The sequence below is a fragment of the Helianthus annuus genome, chromosome 2 (assembly GCF_002127325.2).
Source record: "Helianthus annuus cultivar XRQ/B chromosome 2, HanXRQr2.0-SUNRISE, whole genome shotgun sequence".
NCBI classification, from domain to species: domain Eukaryota; kingdom Viridiplantae; phylum Streptophyta; class Magnoliopsida; order Asterales; family Asteraceae; genus Helianthus; species Helianthus annuus.
In genome coordinates this window covers 109,586,716-109,595,644 of record NC_035434.2, presented here as the reverse complement: position 1 = coordinate 109,595,644, position 8,929 = coordinate 109,586,716, and positions in this window count along the sequence as shown.

Below are 8,929 nucleotides of genomic sequence, written 5' to 3'. Positions count from 1 at the left end.
TGGGAGTCTAAACGTGGCCCATAGTTTACTTGGGAACGTGACGACCAAATGAAAGCGAAATATCCACAATTGTTTTCACAAGTTTCCTCTAGTTAAAATTTCGGGACGAAATTTCCTAAAGTAGGGGAGACTCTGACAACTGTGCTCTGTAAACGATGTATGATGTAAAACAATATCAGTTATCAATAAAACAATGTGTTTTGGTGTTATTATTTTTGTATTTGTGTTTGATGATTTTACGATTTGAATCGTCTTCGGTTTCAAGCTTTAAATCACTTTCTGGAAGGTTATACGCAAACTGGTGCGTAAATGTAATCAGTTTAACGCGAAAAACACTCCGAAATAGTGAAGTAGGCTTAACATACCTTAAATAACCATTACATAACTTAGAAATATGTTTTGGATGGTTTGGTGTGTCGAAAACAAGTTTATTCGATCGTAGGGACTATTTGTGTCAAACTGTGAAACTATGCCGATTCGTATGATAACGAACATTCCAGAACTTGATCACAAGTTAAACATACCCTAAATATCCATTACATAGCTTAGAAATAGGCTTTGAGGGGTTTGGTATGCGAAAATAAACTTTTTGATCAAACAGGGACTAAAAGCGTCAAAAAGTGGATAAGTTTGCATTTTCGCGCATATCTTACGTTCTGAATATATCCGGACACCCAAAAATTTTTGTAATCATTGAAATATTTTATTTTAGTGATTGGAATGCAAAAATACCAATCATCGTGTAATTTGGTTCATTTTTGCGCTCGTTCGAGTTTTCGTCGTAATTAACCGAATAACGCAACCGTACGACCAAACGAACCGACATCCGAAATGTTTTTGAGTACATTTCATATTCCCTATACTTTAACTTCATTGTATAGCCTTGAAATGTGGTTAACGGGGCTTAAACGTGTCAAAAATGCATCAAAATCCAAGTTTTTCACTTGTAGGGACCAGTTTTGACAATCTGTGAAACTCATCTCTCACGGGCGCGACAGACAATCAGACAGAAACTATGAATCTGGTCCAATTCATCTATTTTGATGGTTTTGATCCTTGTTTTGCAATACCATTTGATGGTTTTAATGTTCCCCTAGTATTATAAACCATGGGCAACACATGTAAGGTCTGGATTAAAGCACGAATTACGAGAAACGATCCTAATGGTTCTTGGAATGCTATAAATACCCACTTGATTTTCTTTCATTCTTCATGCTTTATCTAAGAATTGCTCTAAGTTGAAGCCTTAGCTTCATACCTGAGTATTTTTAAGATCTAACCTTCATAGCTTGGACCCTTTGTAAGTTTCTTTCATGCTTTTTAATGTTTTTCGAGCGTGAAAGTCAAACAGTGTTTGACTTTCTGCTTTGACCACGATTTGGTCAAAACAAAGTTTGTTTGAACTTTGCAACGTGAGCATAATCATGATGGTTATAGCCCCATGTGACAATACCTACTGATTACCACATTGGTTAGTCGAAGTGACGAGCCAAAGTTTCGGTCAAAGTATGTATTTATGCGTATTTTGCAACGAAACTACTTTTGGGTATCAAAACACTTTGTTTTAATATCAAACCTGTTTTCTAACTTAGTTAAACATGTTTAACTCGTCACTTTTAGTCTAGTGCTTGTATAGGGTCGTAAGGTGAGCGGTCTTAACAACCGCTTAGACTTTTGAAACCGACCTGTTTGGTCGATCATTAGGATCCGACCATGTGACACCTGTGTCACTTCAACCATCAAAAAAATGCCAAACCAATGAAATATTGTATTTCATACTTGGGATTTGTATAAATATGTGTATCGTTTGAACATATCAGTTTAATGCAACGAACACTCCGGAATAGTGAAATGTAACTAGTTTAATGCAACGAGCACTCCGGAATAGTGAAATAGGCTTAACATACCTTAAATAACCTTTACATAACTTAGAAGTAAGTTTTGGAAGGTTTGGTGTGTTGAAATCAAGTTTGTTCGACCGTGGGGACTAATTATGTCAAACTGGGAAACTATACCGATTTGTATAGTAACAAACATTCCGGAACTTGATCATAAGTTAAACATACCCTAAATATCCTTTACATAGCTTAGAAATAGGCTTTGAGGGGTTCGGTATGCTAAAATAAACTTTATTGATCAATAGGGACTAAAAGCGTCAAAAAGTGCATAAGTTTGCATTTTCGCGCATATCTTACGTTCTGAATATATCCGGACATCCAAAAGTTTATGTAATCATTAAAATATTTTATTTTGATGATTGGCTAGATAAAATTCCATTCGTCGCTTAATTTGGATCGTTTTTGCGTTCGTTATGACTTCCTTCGTAATTAACCGAACAACGCAACCGTACGACCAAACAAACCAACATTCGAGATGTTTTTGAACATATTTAAAGTTCCCTATACTTTAAATTTATTTTAGAGCGTTGAAATGGGGTTAACGGGGCTTAAAAGTGCCAAAAATCAAGTTTTACAAGTGCAGGGACCATTTTTGAAATTTCTGACCAGATTCAATGAACCTAGTCCAATTTTGAAGTTTTGATGGTTTTACCCCATGGTTTTGCAAACTATGGGCTGATTTTTAATGGTTTCACAAAACCATGGGCACATGTGTACGGTTGAGATTAAAGCACGTTATTCGACGAACGATCTTAACGGTTCGATGAAATCTATAAATACCCACCATAGTTTCACTTCTTCCTCACACAAATCTGATCTAATGTGCTCTAAGTTGAAGCCTTTGCTTCAGACCTGAGCTATTTGGATCAAGATTTGCTTGCGGGGACCTTTTGTAAGTATTCCTTCATTCTTTTATCGTTTTTCGAGTCCGAAAGTCAAACTGTGTTTGGCTTTCTGCATTGACCAGTTTATGGTCAATGCGAAGTTCGTTTGAACTTCATAAAATGAGCGTAATCACGATGGTTATTGTCCCTAGTGACTATACCTACTGATTACAACGTTATCTAGATTAGTGACGAGTCGTAGTTTCGGCCAAAATGCGTATTCTCGCGTATTTTGTAACCAAACTACTTTTAGCTATCAAAACCGTTTATTTTGATACCAAACCTGTTTTCTAACTTAACTAAACATATTTTAGCATATTTAGCTCGTCACTTTTAGATTAGTGTTTATTTAGAGTCGTAAGGTAAGCGATCTAAACAATCGCTTAGACTTTCGAACCCGTCCCGTTTGGTCAATCATTAGGATCTGACCAAACACATTAGGTGACCATAGTTGTATAGGGAATAACCTTCCGAGGTTATACCTTATGGTCACTTCGTTTAAGTAGTTGTATGATAGGTAGTTTATATGCCTTAGGAAAATGACCAAAATGCCCTTTTTATGCATAATTGATAATTAAGTATATATAACCCAAACTTTTGTCATTTAACTGATTATGCAACATAATTAAGTATGTTTAGGCATATAATATTTGTCATAGGACTAGTTAGGCGGTCCGAACGCGTTTTACGCAAACGACGCGTTAAAGTAGCGTAAGAATCCAAAGTTTTTCTTCGTGATCTTGTGTATAACAGTCTGTGATTAGAGGATTGTTCTTATAATTCTCTATAACGAACTCGTTAGCACTAGGGATCGATTTAGAACTTGGGTTTATTTTCGTTTTTCTAATAATCGCCGCTCTAGTTATGATTCAAGAACCCTGATTTATTAAACTGGTAGTCACTGATTGCGGTTAACTGAGATTAATTTAGCTAGATTGGTGCTCAGGTTTAATCGATTAAGGGATCAGGTTTCATTCTAGGGTTTATAGGATTTAGGGTTTTTGTTTTCGTTTGTTGGTGGCGGCAGTAGGGTTTATGTGTGCATGCTTGTTTGTTATTCTGGTTTCAAGTGAGAGGTGTGTGATTCGCTATGGATGTTCGTTCCAAGCCTGGTGATTCTGCTGACGGTGTCCTGCATGATCGCGGTAAACCGCCGAACTCGTTCAAGGATTTTTCTAATGAACCGATAAATGTTGATGGTGCTGAGTACATGAATGAACCTGTGGTCGAGGAATTATCTACACCTGGAACAGCTCCAGTTCGTGGAATTGGATTACGTGTAACTAATATTGAAGGTAACCCTTTGCTTCCTAGAAGAGGTATGTATTCTACATCGAATGCATCGATTTTGGATGGGTTGATGAGTATTTCTAAACCTGTGGAAAACGTGTTTGCTGCTGGAGCTTCTTCATCGATGGCTAGTAAGGGTGAGACGGCTGGTAAGGGTCATGAGACACTATCGTTTGCTAATGTGGTCCAAAGGAAAAAGGCGGATGTTAAAGTGAATTTCAGAACTCTTGAATCGAATGAAACGTTTGAAGGTGCTGATATTGTCATCCCGCTATCTTCTGTGAAGCAGGTTTCTGAGAGGTATGTTCACACGTTATACGGGTATTTTCTGGGAAAAAGGCTTGCGTTTCCAGTGGTGGATTATTTTGCTAAAAAGTTCTGGGTTAAGTATGGTTTAACGAAAATGATGATGAATGCCAAGGGATTCTTTTTCTTTAAGTTTAATACGAAAGAAGGGATTGACCAATTGTTGGAGGATGGCCCGTGGATGATAAGAAACGTGCCGATAATTCTAAAGGAGTGGTCTCCAACTGTTACAGTAGAGAAGGAAGACATCACTACTGTTCCGGTTTGGGTAAAGCTGCATGATATCCCATTGGCTGCGTTTACGGAGGATGGCCTAAGTCTTGTAGCTTCGAAAATAGGGACACCAAAAATGCTGGATTCGTATACGGCAACTATGTGTGCGGAGTCTTGGGGCAGAAATAGTTTTGCTAGAGCATTGATTGATATCCATGCGAGTAGGGATCTGAAGAAGACTATCACGATGGCTGTTCCTTCTTTAGATGGGAAAGGTTTTTCTAAATCAGAAATAAAGGTCGAGTATGTCTGGGTCCCCATGAGATGTTCTGCTTGTTGTGTGTTTGGGCATGATGATGCCTCGTGTCCAAAGAGTGTAAAAGCGGGTGATGATACGGCTGATAAAGGTCAGGAGGTCTTCCAGAATGCTAAAAAAGTTAGAAAACCAAATAATCCGGGGGTGCATATTAACAATCAGAAGCAGAAGTTTGTTTATCGACCGATAGTAAAACAGAAAACAAACTCAGAGGGTAGGGTGCAATCTGATAACAAAGTCTCCACTTCTAATCCGTTTCAGGTGCTGGGTGAAGAAAGTCAAGAATTTGATGATGTCAGTTTGGGGGTTGGAGATCGCCAACAAGATAGACCAGCAGAAAATACTCAAACGGCTAAAATCATTCGTGGAAAGTCAATAAATACTAATGCGGAGGAAGTCCGAGTGGATGATGTGGGTATTGATGATCTTTTGGCTGATATTCCAAAATACATGGAGAAGAAACAGGTAAATCAAGGGGCTGAGGGTGCAAGCACACCCGGAGATGGTGGTGTCCATGGGTAGTATTACTTCTTGGAATATTAGGGGGTTGAACCGCTCCCTTAAACAGAAGGAGGTTCGTCAGGTAATGGTAGATAATCATTTTCATGTTTGTGCGATTATGGAGACGCATGTGGACTCTTCGAAGGTTTATGAGGTTTGTCATAAGGTCTGTCGTTCTTGGAGTTGGGCTTCCAACACGGCTCTTTGTAGTAAGGGTACTAGAATTTTGGTAGGATGGGATGCTAATGTTGTGGATGTGATGATTCTCGCTCAACCGGATCAAGTTGTTCATACGCAGGTGTTGTTTAAACTAGATCAAAAATCTATATTTGTTTCGTTTGTTTATGCGGACAATTATTATAAGAAACGAAGGGATTTGTGGCAGAATTTAGTTATGCATCGGTCGTATATGAAGAATAAACCTTGGGTTATGATGGGTGATTTTAATTCACATCTTTCTTATGAGGATACGAGTGTCGGATCTTCTACGTTCCATATCGGAAATAGAGAATTCAAGGAGTGTGTTAATGAGATAGAGATGTTCGACGTTAATAGTTCGGGTCTTAATTTTACTTGGTCGAATAAGCATCAGGATAGTGGCATTATCTTTAAGAAGTTGGATCGTATCATGTGCAACATTAACTGTTTAGATGTTTTCCCAAATGCTGCTGCGTATTTTCACCCTTATAGGGTTTCGGATCATGCACCGTGTATCCTAAAGTTACCGGAAGTATCGAGAGAAAAGCCAAAGCCTTTTAAGTTTGTTAACTTAGTGGCTGACAAACGTGGTTTCTTGGAGGAGGTGCATCGAATTTGGAGTACTTGTATTGATGGGCACCACATGTTTCAGGTTGTTCGGAAGTTGAAGTTGCTTAAAGCTCCGCTTCGGAAAATTCTTTATCAACAAGGAAATTTGCACCAGAATGTTATTAATATGCGTAAGCAATTGGATGAGTGCCAGTTTAGCATGGATGGGGACCCGTTAAATGGAGATCTTATTAGTGAACATGGCCGTTTACTTCAGCTATATAAAGATGCGGTGCGTGATGAAGGAATATTTCTGAAACAAAAATCCAAGGTGGACTGGCTTGAGGTTGGGGATTCGAATTCTAGATACTTTCATAACGTTGTTAAAACGAAAAATCATCGAAGCCGGATTTTTTCTATTAGAGACAGGAATGGAACGTTGCATGAAGGGGGATTGGTTCCGCAGGTCATGGTGGACCACTATACTAATTTTTTTGGTTCGATGGGGGATATTTCGTTGCAACCGACTCCGGACTTATTTCGAAACGTGTTATCTTCTGCCAAAGCTAATGGTATGGTGCGTGAGGTGACGGATGAAGAAATTAAGCAAGCTATGTTCTCTATTGCTGGTAATAAAGCGCCTGGCCCGGATGGTTATACCTCTCTGTTCTTTAAGAAAACTTGGGATATCACTGGCAAGGATGTGTGTAGGGCGGTACAAGATTTCTTTGCTAATGGTAAACTGCTGAGGGAGCTGAATCATACAATTATTTCGCTGATCCCAAAGGTGGCTACTCCTGATTCGATCTCGGATTATAGACCTATTTCATGCTGTAATACATTGTATAAATGTATTAGTAAACTTGTCACGTATCGGATTAAAGAGGGTTTGGCAGACATTGTGAGCATCAACCAATCGGCGTTTGTTCCTGGGAGGAGGATTTCTGATAATATCCTCTTAACTCAGGAATTAATGCACAACTATCATAGAAATCATGGACCACCGAGGTGTGCGTTTAAGGTGGATATTCAAAAAGCTTATGATACGGTTGATTGGAGTTTTTTGAAGCAGATTCTTATGGGATTTGGCTTTCATCCGAAAATGGTTAGTTGGATTATGGTGTGTGTCTTGACTACTTCCTTCTCGGTGGGCTTACATGGGAATTTATATGGATATTTTAAAGGAAAAAGGGGGTTGAGGCAAGGTGACCCGATATCTCCATACCTTTTTACGTTGGTTATGGAGGTTTTAACCTTAATATTGCAGAAACAAGTTGATTTGTCTTTGGAATTTAGATTCCATAACAAGTGTGAGAAGCAAAGGATAATCAATTTGTGTTTTGCTGATGATCTCTTTATGTTCGCGAGAGGGGACAAGAATTCGGCTAAGGTCATTATGGATTCTTTAAACCTTTTTAAGAGCATGTCGGGGTTGGTTCCAAGCATGTCTAAGAGCACCGTTTATTTTTCAAATGTGTCGAATAGTGTGAAGGGCCTCATCCGCAGTTTCATGCCTTTTGAGGAGGGTACCCTTCCAGTCCGATATTTAGGGGTTCCGCTAATTACAAGCAGACTCGTGTACGGAGATTGTAAGCGGATAGTGGAGAATATGGAGGCAAAGATAACAGATTGGAAAGTGAAGAGTTTGTCCTTTGCAGGACGCCTCCAGCTAATTCGGTCAGTCTTATCCTCTATGCATGTTTATTGGGCTTCGGTGTTCGTCTTACCAAAGCGTGTCACTATGGAGCTAGAGGAAAAGATGAGACGTTTTTTGTGGGCTCAGGGCAATAGTATCAAAGGTAAAGCTAAAGTCAAGTGGAGTAATTTGTGTCTTCCGAAACAGGAAGGGGGATTGGGTATTCGTAGGGTGGTGGATATGAATAATGCTCTCATGGTCTCGCATGTATGGAGTCTCCTAACATGTAGAGAATCATTGTGGGTTAAATGGGTTCATTTATACCATTTACGTGATAGGAGCTTCTGGGATGTTCCGGTCAAAAATAATGTCGCTTGGAGCTGGAGGAAAATGTTGCAACTGCGCCCAATCATTCGGAAACATATATGGATGGAAATTGGGGACAGTCTTAAAACTTTTGCTTGGTTTGATATTTGGGACGATGCTTGTCCGTTGAGTTCATTTCTGACCCCTAGGATGATTGCTAATGCTGGGTTTGGTATGCAAACGAAGGTTGCGGAGCTGTGGGAATTCGGAGGATGGAGGTGGCCGAATGCTTGGATTCAGCGATTTCCGGGCCTTCTAACCATGAGGGCTATTAACTTGAATCCCAGTATACAGGATAGGGTTGTGTGGAGATCTAGTCAGGGTTCAATCGTAGACTATGGGACTTCGATGGTTTGGGAGGAGATTCGGACTAGTCAGAGTGTGGTTCCTTGGGCTAATATTGTGTGGTTTCCTCAAGCTATTCCTCGACATTCGTTTGTCTTGTGGCTACTATAAAAAAGAAATTAAAGACTCAGGATGTTATGATGAGGTGGTCGTCCTCGGGGAATATGAACTTTAATCTAATGTGTTGTTCCTTATGTACGTCTGGTCCAGATTCTCACGAGCATCTCTTTTTCGAGTGTTCATATGCTTGTTGCATATGGCATGGTGTGCGAGATCTAGTGGATATGGGAACTATTGATTCATCTTGGGATGCGGTTTATAACCATTTACTTCAGCATGCGGATTCGAAGAAGGTTCTTCATATTGTTGGTCGGCTTGTGGTTGGTGCGGCGGTCTACTTTGTATGGCAAGAGAGAAACCAGCGCCT